At 45.4% G+C, this 3610-nt stretch overlaps 1 long non-coding RNA gene across 2 annotated transcripts; it reads left to right on the top strand.

The window, feature by feature from the left end:
* The first annotated feature begins 959 nt into the window (after positions 1-959).
* On the top strand, positions 960-3120 carry LOC123100033 (uncharacterized). Of its 2 annotated transcripts, none has more exons than XR_006448336.1 (8): positions 960-1246; positions 1411-1608; positions 1694-1759; positions 1923-1976; positions 2087-2161; positions 2269-2301; positions 2639-2745; positions 2843-3120. It is a non-coding gene; the product is annotated as an uncharacterized lncRNA (long non-coding RNA). The 2 variants fall into 2 exon arrangements; XR_006448335.1 differs by having other exon boundaries at positions 990-1330.
* The last annotated feature ends 490 nt before the right edge of the window (positions 3121-3610 follow it).

Here is a 3610-nt window from a genome sequence, read left to right as displayed (position 1 = left end):
AGAAACGCAAGTTCGTTCAAACCATATCTTTCATTCAGTCACACTGCGAATTTATATTCATATGATTGAGATACACTGATATAGTATTAACCCCCCCCCCCAAATACTAATTCCCGTGGCGGCGGAGGCGGCGTGCCGCACCGGCATTGTCGTTGTCGTCTTCCAGGACGACGTTGTTGAAGTCTTCAAGGCAGCACAAAATGTTCTTCACTTGGAAATCAAACATCATGTCGTCACGCGATTGACGGGCGTGGTGCGGGAGGACGGTAACTCGCGGCGCTGTGAGGTAGCGGTCGACGGCGGCATCCCATGCTGCTGAGGAGGGCGCACACACGGGCATGGGCTCGTTGGGTGCAGGCAAAGGCACGGGGACTGGCACCACGGTGGGTGCATGGGCGCGCACGGGCACAGGCACGTGCGCTGGCATGTACAAGAGCTCGCGCGGGTCGGCGGAGACCTCGCTGACGCCAGCGGCTTCCGGCTCTGCGATAGTGCTCAGCGACCAGCCTGTCAATGCTACAGGGATGGTTAATGGCGTGGGCACGGGGATGGGAGTTGGGACGGGCGCGGGGGCATCAACCACCGCGGCCAGCTCGTTCAGGGCCATGTCCATGAGGCCCCATTCCTCCTTATTTTGTATCTCCTCCAGCTCGGAGTCGACTTCACCAAACTGCAAGACTAGTGGCAGATGATCCTTCTGCGCCATGGCTTTGGTAGACACTACTAGAAATTAAGCCAATAACGACCAACATCTAAAAGTCTTGGTTGTTATTCTTCCGATGAGCTAGTCCCATGTTTAAACTAACCCCACGAAACCTCCCGAACAGCGATGGATATGCCGGTCGTTAGTTTGGTGGCCGTAGTTGATTAATACTTCATATATTTGATACTTTTATTTTTTAGAGTAATTAGCATCCTTATCTGGTGAAACGAGGGAGATAAAAGGAAGATAAATAAAAGTCACATCTATCTATCCCTACAGTCTCGCGTCCAGGTAAACCACGGTGGCGCATCCCCTCTCAGATTGAGCCGCTCGCCCCCGCAGCCGCCACCGCCACGAACGCCGCATGCCCACGTCGTCCCCTCGCCTCCTCGTCGCAGGACGCCGACCAAGATGCGCTCGCTGCCGAGGTCGTCCGAGTGGAGCAGAGGACCAACGCTCGCTGCCGAGGTCGTCCGAGTGGACCGGATCCCTTGTCGGGTGCTCGACGAGCAGCGCAACGGGGTCCAGAGGATCAACGCCGAGGTCAGTTCCGCATCCATCGGATCTAGTAGTTCAGTGATGAGGTCAATACCCCTACGTGTTGGTCGGATCTAGCTCGGTGATGAGGTCAGTGTTGCTACCGCATCGGCCGTATCTCGTAGCGGGCTCGGGATATTTGGAGTGGATCGCTAATGGTTTCCCAGCAGTTCTTATTCAGGTCTTTAGATGGGAGGGGAAGGCAGAGGCGGATACGATGCAGGACTCATTAGGATGGAGAAAGGGTGCAGCTGCTGCTCAATGCGAAAATAGAGGTCGAATTCGGGTTGTAGTCTCTCGCATGGCATGAACAGGACAGATATTGGGGACGAGCTTTGTCGGGACGTGCAAAGGCTGCCGTGTAGCAGGTAATTAACTAGCTAAATTCTTCACTCTGACCATTTTTGTTTGAGATTTTTCAATTTGAAAGTGAAGATGTAAACCTGGATGCAGGTTTGTGGAGGTGATGGTGCCAGTCTTGTGAAGGGATGCTTGGAGATGCGTGTGGCACTGATATAGGTACGTGCATACACTTCTCAGAACAAAGACGTTTTTTTACTTGCCTGATCTGAAAGTGAGGACAATGTGTTTGGCTGCTGATTATTTTTTAACTTGTACGTACATGATTGATAATTTTGGCTTGTGTGAACTGAAAAGAAGAGTTAACGAGTTTGATTTTCAGAATGACCTCGTCAATCGATGGCCTATTGACTCCTACATCTGGAGATGTGTCAATGTAAGCATAGCCTAATTATTGAACAACGATGTCTAAAAAGATATCATGTGCAATATATAGTCGTGTATACCTGATGTATACTTTTTTTCACTTTTGATTTCATTTGTTAGAATCCCAAAGAGCAGATTGCCATTGTAGACGCTCAATACATGGTCCATTGTGCAGTTCCCATGCTCCAGGGCAAGGTAATTGTAACTTTTTCTTGTAAGCTTAAACTTCTCCAAAATTGATGTCTCCTTGTGTGCTCTGTTTTTCATATGCTCACCACTTTGAAGCTCCTCTTCTCCTCCAGGGTGACAAAGAAAAGCCAGGAGGCCGTTTTGAGGTATGTATATCACTCACTCTTGAGAAGAATGGTAGTTTTTTAAGCAGATGAGAATAATATTTGGTTTTAATTTGTTGGGTATATGTGTTAAAAAATTAGTTGGGTATATAACAACAACCAAAAAGTTCATTTTTTCCTGAGAAATAGAATAACTCTAGTTTTGCTTGAATTAGAAAAGAAACATTCCAATTAATATTTGCTTAAAATAGTTTGCCTTTGTCGCACAAGGATAAGGACTATTGAAGAATTCAAGTGGAAACTTGTTCCTTTATGATATTATCCTCTTTGCTAGTTCTTTTATATGTACTGACATATAAACCATTAATGTTGTTTGTAGAACGGATGGTCCACCTTAAAAGTAACATCACGAGGCATTGTAGTCATTGGTGAAGAATGATAAGGACTTGTGATGGTGTCTCATGAGTGAAGAGAAAATATTTACTGGTTGTTACTTGATTTTTTTGGTACAAATGAACATATATATTGATTGTTCTGGATAGTGTTTTTGGTTAGTAATATCTCAATGGTTTTTTATCTCCAGATATGTATGTGGGGAATTAGAGACATTGCGAGGACCAGCATTAAGTAAGGCGGAATTGGTTTCGAAACTACAAGCTTGTGAGCAAGCGAGGCAAGTGCTCGAAGGAACGTTCAATGGCATGGTGCAAGAGGTGTTAGAAATTAAGTGTATTGTATCTGGTATATTAGTAAGTGATAGTTCTCATGGAAGCCAACTTGAAGGTTCTTAAAGGATATTTTAATGTATGTCAGAATATTGGTATTTTTATTAATAAAAGAGGCTATGATCCTTTCAAACCATATTCTCTTGTTTTTATATTAATATGGATGTTAATATTGAAATGTTGGATGCTGCATAAAGTGATCGTTCAACGCAAAATTATACTAAATATAAGTGGTTCTGAAGGATATCAATGTGTGAAGAGAGTGGTCGCTAATGATACTTTGGTCAACATGATAACATTATTAGCGACGACAATTGTGGTCGTTATTTCCATGGGATTGACGACCGCACACCATCTCGTCGTTACAAGAATAACGACCACAAAAGGTATGTGGTCGTTATACTTTTAACGACGGAGCCTACTACGACCAGCAGATTGTGGTCGTTAATGACCTTTAATGACCACGATCCGACCTTTAACGACCACATATACCATCGTTAAAAATCGTTTTCCTAGTAGTGAGAGGTCTGCGGGAGGGAGGGGAATGGGAGGTGAATAGTAAGGCTGCCCGTATTAAACAGCAGCTCGGGCGCCATTAATGGAGAGGATGCGAGCAAGGCGGGCGG

The sequence above is a fragment of the Triticum aestivum genome, chromosome 4D (assembly GCF_018294505.1).
Source record: "Triticum aestivum cultivar Chinese Spring chromosome 4D, IWGSC CS RefSeq v2.1, whole genome shotgun sequence".
NCBI lineage: Eukaryota > Viridiplantae > Streptophyta > Magnoliopsida > Poales > Poaceae > Triticum > Triticum aestivum.
Note: the sequence above shows the minus strand (reverse complement) of the source record. Positions and strands in the feature narration are given on the sequence as shown.